Source organism: Equus przewalskii, chromosome 15 (assembly GCF_037783145.1).
Source record: "Equus przewalskii isolate Varuska chromosome 15, EquPr2, whole genome shotgun sequence".
In the NCBI taxonomy this organism is placed as follows: Eukaryota; Metazoa; Chordata; class Mammalia; order Perissodactyla; family Equidae; genus Equus; species Equus przewalskii.
This window is the reverse complement of record NC_091845.1, coordinates 73503729-73520364: the sequence shown is the minus strand read 5'-3', so window position 1 is coordinate 73520364 and position 16636 is coordinate 73503729. Positions and strand designations below refer to the sequence as shown.

The following is a 16636-nucleotide window of genomic DNA, read 5'->3' as shown; positions in this document are numbered from 1 at the left end:
TGCTGGATGTAGTTATTAAATATTGAAACAGAGCTTTGGTTGGATGCCATCAAATACGACTTTGGATAAATAACCAATGCTGGACAACAGGTCTAACCAATTTGGAGGCAGCAGACCTGAATTTGAATTCTGCCTCTATCATTTACTACCTGTGCATGCATCATTTAGCCTTCCTAAACCTCAGTTTCCTCTTCTGTAAGATGGACTGATATTACCAACTTAAAAAGTTATTAATAAGGATTTAATGAAAAGATAGATCAAAAGTATCTAGAACAACAGCAGGCATATAACAGGTATTCAATAAATACTAGGTTGCTTCCTTCCTGTTAGTAAAAACTGTGGAGATTTTGTCATTAGCATAGAAGAAATGTTTATTTTCCCTCTCTGCTCTGTTTCTATACCAAGAAGGCCTATATACAGTTTATGAATTGCTAGATTAGGAATTTTCTAAAGGATAAAACCATGCATTCTAGGAAATATTCTTAGGCCCAGCTTGAAATCTGCTCCTCCAGCTCTTCCAATGATTTTAGAAACTTCTGATTCCTTGTATTATATCTCTGATTGACAGAGCTAGAGTGATTTTTGTTATCTGCAATTAAACCCTGTCAGATACACAGATACACTGGCATACCAAGTAAAATTTAAGAACAAAGCCCATCCATCAAGGAACCTCTCCTGTCTACTCTGCTTTTATCAATATTATTTTAACACAGATGCCAATAAAGCATTAATACTTTGAAATTTATGGAAGAGTATTCATTCACACATAATGCTGGTCTAATGAATCAAAGGTTGAAGATAATGATGGTGATCCCTTCTAATAGCCTTTAATTGCTACTAAATTTTCTTGATGAGATGGGATGGTGTATAATAGTAATTCATAGTAGACAATTTGCCTACATTTTGTTCCTCATGTAGTTACTGTTTTGGGAAAATAGCCTACAATTTTTCAACAAAGCTATAATAGATTTTGAATCAACCAGGATTGGTTGGTAGTCTGGGGTAATAATAACATAAGATTCCTTAAGGATGGGTAGAAGCACTTTGAGCTCATACTGAAGAAATGCATGTCAATTGTAGTAAATACGGATTTAGGACTGCTAACTAGGACAGAATATGAGTGATTACTTCAAGCCATCTTCTACTAGGAACCTTTTAAATTTTATATGATTACTTAGATAGTTCTCTGGAAATGCAATTATCAAGGCAAATTTGTTTTCTCATAACTCCCTTGCACACTCTGTCCACTCTCCCAGCCACTTCTACTCAAATCTTCATCTGGGCCCAGTGAGCAAATTCCAGGCCACGGGGCAAGTACTAAAATTCCTTCAGATCTCTGATTTTTAAAGTGCTCTTTCTGAGAAGACTCACAACCACAGACAAGTGGGAGCCATCATAGTACGACTCCATCTCCTTCCACATCCATGCTAGGCAGGACTTGTCAGCACGTCTCAAGTTTTCTGGGTTGTGAACAACCCAAGGCGGCTCCTTTAATCTGCCATGTCCACTCCTTCAACAGATCCTGGCACCATCTAAAGGGAGCATGCCAAGTCACAATCTCTTTTGTGGCCTGTGAATTCCATGAAGGCAAGAGCATTTTCATTCATATTTGTGTTCCTTGCACACAGAGCACATAATAAATGTTGATTGAACAAAAATAAAGACTCAGCCCTGAACTGCATCCTACAACTGCTCTCTGAACTTTGTCTCATCCTGCTATCAGCTATCACAGGCTCTGCTATTTATTCTCCTATTTCTGTCCTGGTTTCACCTTTGAGTTTGTCCTCACACTTGGCAGCAATTCTGACTCTCTGTGTTGAGGAGACTAGTTCCAGATCCCTGAGGAACCCCTCTCCTGGTCTGGACTGCCCCTGGACCCTATGCTGGCCCCAGGCTGGACCAGGATTGTCAGAATAACCCATCCAGGATTCACCCTGGAGAGGGGTCAGCATCTCTGCAAAGTTCTGGGATTGAGAGAACTTTCATTTGAGCTATATCATTGAAGAACTTTCCATCTAAAAATAGGAAAGCCTTGGAACCTTGTTGGTGATACCACCTTGTCATTTGAAACAGATCCTGAACCGCCTAGCAGGAAGAAATAAGGATAAATACCTAACAGTTACCACCATCAGTCATGTCTGCAAATCATGTGGGAAAAACTCCAGGGTACAGCCAGTTTAAAGGGGGGTAGTTAGGGATGAATTCTGATCTTTATATCTACATAATTGACCAGTAAGAAACTGATATTTGGCTCAAAAATCAGTTGGATATTAAATCTTTCACTCTATTCAAGAGCTTCTTGTTCTTGAGAAAAATAATTTGAGTCTGAGGGATGGCAAATGTGTTGCATTCTGGAATCTGGTTTTGGTGCTCTGACCCTGAGAATCCAGCCCTTAGATAGGGCTCAGTTCTATATTACTGTAGCAATAGCTACTTTTGTTTCCAAAGCCATTGTCTGCATCTCCTGACCCTGCCAACCATCTTGCAAATGCATCTTTTTGCTAGAAGGATCAGAGTAGGAATGTGGATGAATCAGCCCAAATCCATCATCATCACTGGACCTTGCTGATAACAGGTCAGTGCTGACATCCTCTGTAAGGATCACTCCCTGCAGTGCTAACAGATGCACTGCAGCACGAGAACCAGATGACAGCTTACTCATTCTAGGCTAGAAGAGATTCAGGGCACACCAGCCTGAATGATTAGCTCCTTGGCATGTCAGGTAACATCAGCTTAAAAGAAGGATACTCAGGTGAGAAAGAATCCTTATTCAGGGCTGAAAAGCAGAAGCTGCCCAAGAGGGTATGGGTCAAGGCTGCTTTGATGGGGCTGACCTAGCTGAAGGTGGGGTATGGCTGACTGAGTTGGGGATGAAGGCTGCTTAGTTGAACTAGCAAAGGCAGTGGATACTGGATCCCAGAGTGGGCCAGGCTGGGAGGAACAAGGTAGAATGTGGTCTGAGGGGGCTAAGAAGAGCTAGGCTAAGCTGGGCTATAGGAGAATGGGAGAGGGGCCTGGGGATTTTGCTGGGCTGTATCAGTCTGGGTTATAGGAAAGGAGAAAATTATAGCTAAGGGACTTGGAGATGAGGTGAGGTAAGAAGAAAAATCTGATAGGGTGGGTGTGGGGTGGTGGGAGAGGTGGGAAAGACAAGTGGGAGAGATGATCCAAACAGGAAGCCTAGCCCAAGTCTGAGCTGGAGATTCAGCTGACAGTTCCAAGGCAGAAAGCTAGGGAAGGGATAGCCAGGGGCTATCAGCTGTGTAGGAGTTGCCAGGAGTCAACAGTTGGCTCTGGGAGGGACAAAGACAGAAAAAGGAAAGAACTAAATAAGAGCAGAAGGTGGAAAGGGGAAAGGGCTGGAAAAGGGAAGGTAGGGATGGGAGTTTCCAGTCTGGTTAGAGCTGAGTTTAACATTCTTTCTTGCCATCAGCTTGGAAGCAACTGGGATTGTTAGTTGCTATGTACGCAAAATGCAGTGAGAAGCCTGGCTCCTCTATACTCCATGGTGGTTAATGTTAGTAGACTGTAATGAGCCATGTATAACAGGAAAGGAAAAGGTTAACTGAGCTTGGAAAAAAAGGCCTTATGTGGCAGTTTTCAAACAAGAAGGTTGATTTGGCTTGTGTGAAGGCGGTGATGCCTGATTTGGAGCTGAGCAATTTATGTTGTACCGTTTTAAAATCCATTCTGGCACACTGTGATGAATGTGTCGGCTGGCAGCTAAGAACTTGCTGGAATGCAAGAGTCTTTCACCATTTATAATCCACACTTCCCTTCCAGGAAAGAGTCTTTCTAATGTCTGAAGCAGTGGATTTACCAATTTGCATAAAATATGCCATTCTCAATGAACATATATTTATCATCTACCACTTACATTCCCACTGTCTTAAAAAAAAAAGGCAGCATCAGTTTGCAGTGAATCAGCACCTTTAAATTCAGCTGTGCTGGGTGAATCTGTGAAGAGTGGCAGGGAGTCATCGCTAGAAGGGGGAGGAGCAGGAATAAAACAATCCTTTTCAATTTCCGTGATCTTTTTTGTATGTATCTAAGTGGTTAAACCACCAACTAGGTGAGATGCTAATTAAATGTAAAACAGATTACAGAGCTGTTCTGATATGCTTGTTAAAATTGTACTTATTTATTGGTTGCTTATCATTTACCTAACTCTCATGAGAGAGGATCAAACAGCCCAGCTGAGTTCAAAGAAGCCTGCCAACCTCCCAGGACTTGCATCAGTCCCTGAACAAAAAAGGGATGCCCAGAATCAACGGTCTCTCTCAAATCCCTCAAACACTACATATACCACCTCCTCACATTTGCCCTGTTCTTGCTATCCATGAGAAAGCCAAGCCTGAAATCCCTCTTGAGCCAAGAATTATGGAAATGCCAAATGAATTAGTTCAAAACTTTACAAATTTGGTTTCATTTCATCATAAGTGATTCTTCACACTATAGACATCACTCAATGAAATTACAACTCAGTCACATCTCCCCATATATCACATTTCAATAAACTCAAATAAGATAAAGCAATTAAAAAAACGGTGACCAGATGCCATCTTGTTTCAGACTAAACCAAAAGTCAAATTTTGAATAAAACTTAACAACATCTGGTTGGTTAACTGGCATACCTAGATTTGTTAAAATCACTCTACTCCTTTAACGTCTGTCTGAGAACATATATATAATGTTATATAATGTATAACAGCTATAGATATATATAATGCTCACATATATATAATGCTACTGTAAAGCTGAAAAGAGATTTTATAAAGTCCAGTCATTGGCAGGGACATTGTATAAGAAGGACAAGCATAGGATAATCCATCTCATTAAGAGTTAATTTTACCAGCAACATGTATCAAAATTTAAAATGTGTAAACTCTTTGACCACACAATTCCATTTCCAGGAAATTATTCTAAGGGGATCACTAGTAAACTACATAAAGATGGCATGCAAGGATATTCATCCTGGCTTTCTTTACACAATGAAACATTGGAAATAATCTAATGTCCTTTAATGTGGGAGATTTAAATAAAAACATCAATGCATATTATGCAGTCATCCAAAAGATAATTTACATGTATATATTGACCAAAAAAACATCTTCATGTCACATTGCTAAGTAAAAAAAAGGTATACAAAGGTATTCATAGTATGATTCTATTTATATAAAACAATTTATATCTATACTATGGATGGTGGAATTTCAATTATTCAGTACTTTCTTCTTTTTACATTTTTGTTTAATTTTCTACATAAGCATGTATTTACTTTAAATCGGGTTGGGGGAAATCAAGCTGTTTTCATCAGAGGAAAAAAAAATTGTCACTTTATATTTCAACCAGACCAGAATAGTCATCCAGAAAGCCAAATGTAGCTCTTGTATTTCTGCGCCTTCTGTTGGAAGCAAAACTGTGGATAAACAGACCATGTTACAGAGAGAATTTGAATGGATGGTGTCTAGAACCCAAACCAAAACAGAGGTGAAATACTACATCAACTAAGGAGGATGTCTTTATCACATACAGTGTTTGAAGGAATTAATTCATTGTGTGTGCGTGTATTACTATATTTTCATGACTAACAACAACAAAATAATGTGGATTCCAAATGGCAGCAAAGAATAAAATTACTATTGGTTTTTCTTACAGAAGTTACCACTCCATAAATCTTTGTATTAATGTGGAAAAATCTGACCTGAACAGATGGACCTCATGTTGTTTTCTAAAACATGAACAGATTTGTGATCTTCTGGACCAGGAAATGAAGTCAGCACTAAAACAACAAACACTATCATCCATCTCCTAGAATTTCAATTTAAGAAGTTAATAAAAGCAATATTTTCCTCTTTAGAAATACAGTGATACATTCCTGTCTTAATGGAATGTGCTCTTGATATAGTAACAAAATAGTGGGATATTTGTGGCACTGGAGGTGCTGGTTGACTGATCCCCAAACTGCACTAGTTTTGGAGAAACCCCTCACTGTGGTTCTTGGCAGGTGGCAGCATTTGGCTGCTTCCAACCTTCATTCTCCAAGTTTCTCATGGAAAGCACATCCCTGAGGCTTGCCAGTCCGCCTGGTTAAATCTTCATGTCATTAACCCAAGCACCCCTTTTCCTTGAGCATCTTCACAGGAGCAGTTTCACAAATAGATGCCCTTGGGTTGAAGACCCAGTATGGGCTCTCTGTCAAGCAATTGGCAGCTTTGCATTTTTTTTCCTGCTCCACCACTTTCTGGCTATATAACTTAAGGCTGTGAGGAGACCAGTGGCCCAGCAGGACTGGATCTGAAGAGATGGGGACAAGGAGGTGGCCCATGAAGTCAGGATATTGGTTATATAAAAGGAGAATGAGCAAACAGTTAAACGTATTGAGGATAAAGGGAGTCAGATTTATCATCATCAGAGAAGGAATTTACAAATAGGAAAAGGGTGAAGAATAGAATGAACCCTGTGGTGTTGGAGTGGAATTGATATTAGAGTTAACTCATGGATTTTAATATAAATAGATGAATAGATATAGAAATAGATATAGACATATGTATATATGTTTGTCAATTTCCTGGCCCTGTCTGCTAAGATGGCCTAAAAGCAAAAACACCCCAGTAGCAATGACCACATCTAGCACCCAGATCTTGCATTCTCTACTAGAAGGAACCAGGGCTCCTTGGAGAAATATCTTTTGAAATGACTGAAATGGTTGGGGCAGGAAAAGTACAAGATGAGCCTGAAACATCCTACACCAGAAAGTACTTTAAGAATAATATAGAGATGTCAAAAGAATACAAGAACAAGCTTGAACAGGATTCCAATAGCCAAATCTGTGACAATTTCATCATCAAAATCAATAATGATAGTAATGGGTTATAATCCATTGAATAAAACAGAAATCCACAAGTCCATACTAATGTAAATAAACAAACAAACAAATAAATAAAAAGAAAGAAAATTCTTCCTTACAATAGAATACCAACTAGTAAATGTAAAATAAATGTTGAAACTGGAAAAACTGCCATTTAGCAATCATCATAGTAATAATTTATTCAAGTAAGAATCATCATAAAATAAGTGACTGAAAATTTGTTGCAGAACAAGACGTTTACATAGTCTCAAAGCATCTCACCACAAAATGCTTATTAATTACAAAGGGAAAACTAATAACTTTACAATGGAGAAGTTATCATCTAACAAAGTCATCAAAGTTAACATTACCAGCAAAAAGACAAATCAATATTGTGTCTCTTAATAAGATACACTGAGAACACAATCTTGCTTCTGTCATATTCCTACTAAACATTCATAACTTGCATCTAATCACGAAGAAACATCAGACGAACCTGAACTTTCAAAAATGTCAAGGTTACTAAAGACAAGGAAGGAATGAGGAATTATCACAAATTAAAGATTAAAGAGACATGACAACTAAGTGCAATTCATAATCCTGGATTTGATTCTAGACCAGGAGTAAAAATATTTTTCCAAAGAGGAAATTATTGGGAAAAATGGCAAATTTTGAATGAGGTCTCTGGATTCAATGGTAGAATTATATGTGTTAGGCTCCTCATTTTGATGATAATATTGTGGTTGGTTATGGAGGAGAGTATCTCGTCTTTAAGGAAAATACTTTCTTTAGGGATAATTAGGCATCACATCTGTAACTTACTTTCAATTGGTTCAGAAAAAAACAGAAAGGATACAAATGAATGACAAAGCACACACTGTAAAATGGTTACAGTTGAGAACTTGGGGTAAAGGATATATGGGAATTATCCTCACCCAGGAGTTCATTGGACTATATGTGCAACTTTCCTGCAAGTTTGAAATTATTTCCAATAAAATGTAAAAAAATATGCTGGGGATAACAGTATCTACCTCATAGAGTTATTGGAAAAAGTACGTGAGTTAATACATGTGAGGTGCTTAAAACAGAGCAAAAAGTACACAGTAAATGCTAAATAAATATTAGCAATGATGGTGGTGGTGATCAGGACAGTGGTAGTGGTAATGAAAATCCTGAACTGTAAACCACAACTCATCCCAATCAGGACAAGGTGACTCTGAGACACTTGTTTTCTCTTTTTAGATTCAATTTAGAAATTGAAATAATATTTATTTGCATTTGAGACGCTAACAACACTATTAAATTTCTTTGTTGCAGTTTAAGCACATAGTGTTCACATAGAATAATATTTTATAAACTGGTGTCCTCAAGCAAAAAATGTGTTAGTAATATTTTTTAAATAATCAAGATCAAGTTTTTGAAGTAATTTTCACCCTTCATTAATTTAGGCAAAATGGTGATAATGAGCAAATATAAATCATACATACATACATATATATCTTTTTATATATACATATACAATATATATTAGCATATATATTTAATATAGGATACCCATATACAATACTATAATAATATACATAGAATTAAAGACAATGACGTTGAAAAAGACTTTGGGTGTCATCTACTTCAATTCCTTTGCAAGTAACTGTATCTTCTATACCATCCCCCAAAACAGTCCAGTTTCTGTTTGAACACCTACGATGACAGGAAACTCACTCAAAGCAGCCAGCTGGAAATCATTTTGATTGTTAGAAAATTACATTTTAACATTGAGTCAAAATCTTTCTCCATATAATTTCCAGAGGCTGTTCCTATATATTTCTTTTGGGGTCCCTAAATAATTCCCTCTTCCACACAACGGCATTTCAATATCAGGAGGTACTGTTTCTACTCCCCCATCCCAGGTCTCCCATCATGAGTTTTCTCTTCTCCATTCCAAAAACCTCCTCTTTCTTCAATTATTCCATGTATAATCATGGATTTCAGTCTTCTCACCATCTTAACCACTCTCCCCTGAACATACACCAGTTTCTATAACTTCTTCTATTCAGGAGATTCCGTTTCTATGTGGGCAGCCTGAGACTGCACCAGCTATTCTGGCAGCCTCATGCATTCATGTTTATTCCTTTATTCAGTCAATATTTACTGAGTGTCTATGATGTGGAAGGCCCTATGCTAAGACACATTTAGAGATAAGACCAAGACATAAGCTTTCTCTTAAATAACTTACATGTTCATTTGGGAGAAAAGATATATGGTAACAAGTGCCATAAAACACACAACACATGCTATGCACATTAAAGGAAGGAAATTATACAATTAAATAGGTATTTACTCTAACACAACAGTATTAGAGAACAAAGCAAAAGTAATGACAGTTCCAGACTAGATCTATTTTGTTTTGGGATAGTGTGAAAATTGGTAAAATGCAGCAGGTTGAGATTTAAGCCACATTAAAAGAGAAACTTCCAGATTAGAATTATCACATGGAATCAGAAGACACAAAGGGTTTGTATCTTCTTGCCCTTGAGAGCTCTGACAACAGGATCAAAAATCATTTGTCCAGAGTGATTTACATGCAACTTTACAGACAGGCTAGAAAAAATAGATTAGACTACTGGGCACCAGGTTTATACCAAGTGCTTTACACATATTATTTCACTTAATCCCACAACCCAAACAAGGTAGGAACTAATATGAGTCCCTTTTTTTACAAAAAAAAGTTAAGTGAAGCTCAGCAAGTTTCAGTGATTTGCCCAAGCTTACAAAGGTGCTTACTATGGCAGCCAGGGTTCAAATCCAGGCTGTTACCTTCCAGCCCAATTTGAGGCCATCGACTACTTGCTACCCAACAAAGCAATCTCAGGCAAACTCCCACCCACACCCCAACGACCTTCCTGGAGACTTACTTGGAGAAGCCTCTCACTGAACAATCTGTTCCTCCTCTGGGTTCAAGAACACTTTCTACGGGGCTCTGTCACAGTCCTTGACAGATGGCATCACTGTGAGCTGTGTATGTTACACTAGCCCCTGATAAAGTGTTACTGCTCCAAGAACAGAGATTATGTCCTTATCTTCTTCTTGGTATCCCAAGGTCCCAGGAAATGCCAGACTCAACAAGCGCTGGGAGAATTCATGAGTCCTCTGGCACAGCCGGCCTGCTTTGGAGAAAGCCGTCCTCTGAACCGGAGATCTCTAACCCTGGGTCTAATCAGCTGTAGTGCAGAGTTTTGGCTGCCACAGTTCTGCAACCTCACTCTATCTTCTACCTCCTAACTACTTCCCACCTCCTACCTACCTCCTAAATTAACAGAATCCAAGAAGTAATGTGAGTCTCTGACTTTGGGCCACTACCACCCTCAGTGGCCTTACTCACCTTTGGGATCCTCACCCCCATTTAGAACAGTGGCTCAGCCAAAGTTAGAGAGACCAGAGGCAAAATAGATGGGAAATTAGGTCACCTAATATTTCTACTTTCCTTCATCAAGTTTTTAAAGTCAGAGTTTAGGAACGTTGTTGATACTCTGGGATCTTAAATAAAAGGAAAGGGATACAAAGCAAGCAATTCTGATACAGTCAGGAAATGATTAAACGAACTGCAGTAAAGATGACAGGCATATGGACTGAACTCATATATAATCATAACTATGAAATAGTGTTAAGTGCACAGAAAGTATTACACATGCCCAGTGAACACATACAATTCTACTACAGCAATGACTATAAGAGAAACTAGAATGAATAAACAATTTAATGTGTAGAATGTTATTTAAGTGTGATGTTATATAAGCCAAAATTTTTAAATTATATATGTATATTAACATTTATAGGGCAAAATAAAATTTTGGTCCACAGGAAAAAAAAAAATCTCTGTGATCTCAGCTCATCTCTGACATTTCCCTACCACGTAGAAAGGTATTTCCTGTGTCCAGATGAGCAGGCAGATGGATGAAAAGTGAGAAAGGAGAGGCCCTGGAGCGATTATTGTTCTCCTTCCCACACCCAAACCAGTGGCCAGCAGACAGTGACAGTTGACGTAACACTTTGGTCACCTGGAGAATCTATTGCTAAGGGCAGAAAAAATATGTGTGGTGATAAGAAGGGTACTTTGCCTGATTTTATAATCAAAATAATGTAGGAGAAACATGAAATAAGAAGGAAGATACAGCAGTGGCCCATAACATCCTGGAACTGTGACTCATCAGAGTTTTTAATAATGCCACCCATGGTGCAAGGCAGCCTCCGCAAGACAAATGAAACAAGATTCTCATCAACAGTGAAATGTTTCAAAGTGCTCAGAAAAAAAGAGGGCCTGGTTAGAATATGATTAATGTCATCATTTTTTTCCTTACCAACAAATTCCAATCCCCAACGGAAAATTATATTCCTACTCAGGTCACTAGGAGGCAAAGACTCCTCAAGCACCTAATAATTGGAGAGGGTCTAATCCCCATTATGGTAACCATAAACTATCAGATTGCCAGATAGGCCAACGACTGCTGAGATCAGCTGGGAGATGTGAAGTGTGGAGAGCAATGCAAGTTCAAAGGTATTGGAGAGTTCAACTATCCATTTGAATTAAAACAATGTGAAAATTAACTTTATAAGCTCTAATCAAGCTTATATTTGATTATTGGATTATTTACATCTATACGTATTCTCATTAAGTCTGTGTCTTTGAAAAGATTCTAAATTATATAAAAGTATTTTTTAAAGTGTAATTAATTAATCTGTCAATCTTCCTGCCAATCTCCCCAAATATGATTTTCTAATGTGACTGAATTCACTAACCCCCATTTCTAATAGCTAAAACAGAAGTGTCAGCCATGTTAATTAAATGAAACCAGTGTGATAATTTCCCCTCTTCAGTTTGGGCCCCTCTGCTTGCAACTGCCCACCCCGACCGGAGCTGCCTGACAGGTCTACCAACACAAAGGGACAAAGCCGATTAGATCTTGTTTAGAAACAGAACTGGTGACTATCTAAATATAATATGAATCCAAGTTCTAGTCCTTAGTAAATTTAATTGTGCTCTTTCTCTCAATATCTCTAGTGAGATATTTTTAGAATCTTTAGAATTTTAGAGATTATATTTTTATAATCTTGGGATGGGGATTGGGGTGGTGTTCTAAGTGTAACACCAAGATCAGACATCACAAAAGGAAAGATTGACAGATTTGACTCCAGGAAAATTTAAATCATCTGTACAAAAAAACGAACTATAAAAAAATTTTACATGACAAACTAAAAACAACCACAAAGGGTCAACATCTTTCATCCAAAATGGACTCTTAAATACTCAAGAAAATTGGGCAAAGCCATGAAAAGGTAATCATAGAAGAAGAAATACAAATGACTAATCGTCATATGGAGAGATTCACAATTTCTGTAAAAGACACGGAAACAAGAATTAAAAGTAGAGTGAGATATCTGTCTTGCCTCATAGGTGAGGAAAATGGAAAATGCTGACTACCTCTAGCACAAGTGAATGAAGAATCTAGAACATCACGTATTATTGGTTGCAGAGCAAATTGTTACAAGAATTTTGGAGGGCAGACAATGTGCACCCAAATGCAAAGAGTGCATTCTCCCTAACACATCAATTTCATTTAGGAATTTATTCTAAGGAAACAACACAGAGGTATATTAAAAGAATGTTCAATACAGCATTGTTTTTATTATCCAAAAGTTGTAAATAATCTAAATGTACTTAAATGGGATACTGATTAATTCAATCCTTATATGTATCAGATGGGAAGATATCCATATCTTATGCAAAAAAACCCAGAAAAATAGATAAAATATTATTCAATTTATGATACACGAAATTTAAAATGCTCACTTTTCACATTTCTAAAGTTAAAATCATCTTACAATTGACAATATCTTACATTCAATGAAATGTATGTTTATTTATGAATTTAATAATCTGGAAGTATTTATTCCAAACTAATATTCAAAGTTACCTTTGGAGAATGGCTTACTAGAGGCTTTCATTTTCTACTCTGGTGTTGTTTCCATTTTTATAATCAGCTATATTTTAAAATTTATTCTCTAAAACACAATAAAACTATTCCCATTTAGCACAGGAAGAAAATAATACGGAAAAACTCATCAGTGCCCCAATAACCATTCTTTTGTTATTTGGAAAAAGTTATTGTGATTCATAATGGATGCCAAAAAACAGTGTTTGGGTTTTGGGGGTTTTTTAAAGGCATGTGACTAACCTTAAGTGTGTACATTCTTATGAACCTCAGTGACATGAATTCCTAATTTGGCTAAAAAGTGGACTTTGTCAAATTTTCTTTCATCTACAAAAAAACACTCTAAAGAATAGCTTCTTTTAAAAAAGACTGCATACTATCAGGTAAAAAATTTCACAGACTAAATAGCATTTTAAGCGAAAACACTTTCATTAAGTATTTAGAAATTAAATACATCACATTAAAAGGTTCAAACTCAGTAAAATGTTACCCTTCATAAAGGACAAGCCCATGGATATGAGGATTGAAAATAAATAACTACTTCTTACACATCAATCTTCAGTAGAATTTCACATCTGGCAATGAAATGAATTTACTAAAAAGGAAAGTGGGGGCATAAATCTAGAGTTTAAAATGTAATCTCTTTTACAAAACCATAAATACGGTAGATTATCTTTTATTATAGAGGAAGGAAAGACTGATACAAATGCCAGAAATTATAAAGGAAAAAAAGATATATTTGACTACATAAAAATTGAAACTTTCTATAAAGCATAAAAGATCATAAAGTTTAAAAATTAAAAAAATCAAGAAAAAATTGCAACATATTTAACAAAGTCCTTAGTTCTATGCAAAGAACTCTTATAAGTAAGAAAAACTATAAGCATACCAATAGAAAAATAAGGAGAGAAACACACAAAACAAGAAATAAATTTGACCAGTAAATATATGAAAAGATGTTCTTTTTTGCCTATCCAATTGGAAAATACTTTTAAAAGACTGAGAAAACCTAAAAACCTAATTTTGGTAATAGTGTTAGGATACTGACATTCGAAGTCAGTGTTTATAGTGGTATACATTGGTACACATTTTCTGTAGCACAATCTGGAAATAGTGTTCTTCCAAAAAATAATTCTTGAGTACCCATATATCGCACTGTTACAGATGTTGAGAACACAGTAAAGAATAAAACAAGACAAGAGAGGAGATAGGAAATAATTCAACAAATAAAGGAACAAGTCAATGTACCAAAAAATAAAATGTAGCTACCCATTGGACCATCAATTTCACTTCTAGGAATTTGTTCTAAGAATATAATCAAACAAGTGCACAAAAGTTTCGTCAAAGATGATAGTTGCAGAATTGTCTATGACAGCAAAAAATTGGAAATACACAAATGTTCATGATTATGAGATTGTTTAAATAAATTATGTTCTACCTACAAAGTGCAATATTATGCAACCCTTAGTAATGATCACTTAGTTTTATATGTATTGGTTTGAAAGACATTAAAGATAAATTATATAGTGAAAATGCAACCAACAGAAGCTTGGTCCATTTAAAATGCATGTGTGTTCATCTAAAAGAAAATCTGTTTACAATGATTTTCTCTGGTTTTATGCATTTCTCTATCACCTAAATTTCTAACAATGAGCATACATTTTATGAGAGATAAACCATAAATACCAACATTTTGAAAAAATACATACGTAATCTTTAAGGAGATTCAAACATACCACCAGTATATTTGAAATTATGATTTCAGCATTATGATGCATCTTAGTCATATTTTCTTCAGATTATAACTTTCCATGGGACTATTATCCAGATATTGTTCTGTATTAAATTTTTCATCAATTCTTTTTCTTTAAACTTCCTTTAGGAACATATTTTTTGTATCAATATCAATCTTACATCTTTATAGACTACCTTTCTTCTGGAATTAAAATATGTATAAATAGCTAATTGCTCAGCAAAATACCAAACACTTTAATCCAGAGGCTCTGTGATTTCGGAACAGATGATTATGAATATTAATGGTTCCGCAGAATTCAGAAACACTACGTGTCAAAAAATAAAGATGGATTACAAATAAGCTCTAGAAAAATGTCACTTGTAGCGTTTGATGGTGTTGAAATGGTGAGTGTAGTTACATGTGCGTTACGTTTGTGTGCATATACACATACATGTATCCTACATATGTATGTGTGAGAGTCCCTGTTTATTGTGCTCATCGTGTGTGCTTGCATAGGTAATCAAACCTGTTATGCACATGCTTTATCTGCAACCCCACGGCGGGCCACAATTGCCCTCATATCGTCAAGAAACTGGCATCAACCCATCTGCAAAGGGTTTCAGTGTCGGGCTGGCTCCACTCTGCCCACCTGCCTTGGAGATGGGCTATTTCTGGCAAATGTGCAGAGTAGAAGGGCAAGGCGGGCCGCGGCCCGGGAAGAAAGCCGACCAAGGCGCTTGCGGCACTTCAGCACCAAGGACACGGGCAACCCCAATCAAAGTCCTTTCGGGCGGATCTGCCTGCGGAGACCGCCCCTCCCCAGCTGCCCCCAGGCCTCTCCGCCCCGCGTGTCACTAATTCGGGGCCCTTAATCGTCTCTCGGACGCAGGCTTTCGTCCTGCTCCTCGCCAAGCCCCGAAAAGCCTAGACAGAGATGCAGGTCCGCGCAGCGCCCACACTCGCCCCAGTACGCGTCTCCTTCCTGATGGCCCGCGCGACCCTTCCATCCTCTCCTCATCTCAAAAGAGGCCAAGCGAGCGCACATGGCGCAGTAATCCTACAGCGCCCAGAGACGGTCTGGGAGAGTTCGTGTTTTCCTGCCCGGGGCTGGGGAGGCTGGGGGACTTGCCCTGTGCCTCCAGCCGCCACACTCGGCCGTAGCCTGGCCCTCCCTCCACTACTCCTTGCCTTCGCCTTTCAATGGGGAAAGATTTCTACAAACCATTTATTCTGCATGAAAATCTCAACCCATACAGACTGGCGTTCAAGAGGCATAGACATGAGACAAGAGATTAAAGGAAAATACTAATTCTTGGCCATATTTCTAAAACCATCCAGCATTTTTTAAAGTTTGCATTTGAAATTGATCCCATGACGCCACAGGGACTCACCCTTGTTTGGGTGGGCTCGTGGGCTAGAGGAAAGCAATAGCCTGGCCTTTATCATGGGGGCTGGGGAAGAGCCCCGAGGTGCGACAGTGGCAGGAAATGGGGGCGTAGATGCTGACCCTACCGACCCGGTGTCCGGGTCCTCCAAGAGAGCAGTGCAAGGAAGTGGAGGCCCCGCGGCCTTTCGGGCGTCGAACCGAGTTGCCCGCGAAGGTCTGAGAAGGGGGCGGGGCGCTCCGCCCTGGGACCGGCGCAGCCCCGAAAGAGGGGCTCTGCCCCTTCGATGCCCCGCTGAACGCGAGGGTATGCGGTCGGGGTACGCACCCGCTCCTCCGGGAGGGGCGGCCGGGCAGGCAGGGTCAAGGCTCGAGTCCGCTGCTGCCGACCGCTCCCGGGGCCCGGTTACCTGCGAGTCGCGGCGAGGAAGGCGCGCCCGGTGCTCGGGCCGGGGCTGCCCGCTGCCACGCGCCCGGCCGAGCCTCCGAGCCCGCTGAGCCCGCCGCGCGCTCCGCCTGGAAAACCGCGGCGCGGGCAGCGGGGGCCGCCAGGCCGGGCGCGAGAGGGGCGCCGCGGGCACGGACACTGCGCCTGCGCCCTCCGCTGCCCCTCCCCCCGCCGGCCGGGGCCCGCCCGGGAGACCACGGAGGGCGCCCAGGGTTGGCGGCGGGATTGAGGC

At 39.0% G+C, this 16636-nt stretch overlaps 1 protein-coding gene across 6 annotated transcripts in view; it reads right to left on the bottom strand.

The window, feature by feature from the left end:
• The window catches only part of SLC35G2 (solute carrier family 35 member G2), a 32832-nt gene extending 16280 nt beyond the window's left edge, over positions 1-16552 (bottom strand). Inside the window, exon 1 of one of the 6 annotated variants that reach the window (XM_008532709.2) lies at positions 15964-16552. The gene's annotated coding sequence lies outside the window, so the exon portion shown is untranslated. Of the gene's footprint in view, positions 1-9762; positions 9902-15963 lie in introns of those variants that run through there. The other 5 variants (XM_008532710.2, XM_008532711.2, XM_070576145.1 and 2 more) reach the window with 5 other exon arrangements.
• Positions 16553-16636: the final 84 nt, after the last annotated feature.